Here is a 759-nt window from a genome sequence, read left to right on the forward strand (position 1 = left end):
CCCTCCCCTCCCCCCCCCTTCTCTATCAGGTTCTCACCACCAATCTCTCGACTGCCCCAGCTGTGTCCCTGTCTGTCTGGGTCTGTCCTGGGACACTGGGGCTGGCTCTGTCTAACATTTCATCTCTCTGTCTCTCCTCACCAGCCTCCAGCTTTTTGTCTCTCGCTGGCTCTCCAGCCCTCTGCAGTCTGTCTCTGGCTCATGGCTTCTTTCCTGTCCTCCTGTCCCTGCACTTCTGTTTTGAGCTGTCTTTCTTCATCTTCTTTTTCCCCTCAAGGATGCTGCCTGCTGGCCCACAGCTCCCTCTTTTCTTTAAAAGCGCCTGCTCACCTGGGCAAACCCTCAAGCTACTTTCTTTTATCTCCTCCATAAACTCCTGGAAGAAACCACTTCCATTCCTTGCACCTCGACCATTCTCCACCACTTACAACCTGCTGCCCCCCTTTTCTCTCTGAGGTCATCAGTGATCTCTGGGTTGCTAAGCCAAGCCAACCTTTTTTTCATTCCTCATCCTGGCCTCCCCACAACTTCTGATTCTGGGGATTATCCCTTGCCTTTCTGGGGTTCTCTTGGTTCTCCCCCTTCCTGTGAGGCCCCTCCTCAGTCTCCTAACATTGGGGGTTCCCCAGGGCTCTAGCATGAGCCCTCAGCTCCCTGAATGGGCCATCCGTTCATCCATCCATCCGTTCATCCATCCATCTATCCATCCGTTCATCCATCCATCCATCCATCCATCCATCCATCCATCCATCCATCCAT

The sequence above is a fragment of the Petaurus breviceps genome, unplaced genomic scaffold (genome assembly GCF_028583685.1).
Source record: "Petaurus breviceps papuanus isolate PSGF00001 unplaced genomic scaffold, PetGlider_PUasm1.0 689, whole genome shotgun sequence".
Classification (NCBI taxonomy): Eukaryota; Metazoa; Chordata; class Mammalia; order Diprotodontia; family Petauridae; genus Petaurus; species Petaurus breviceps.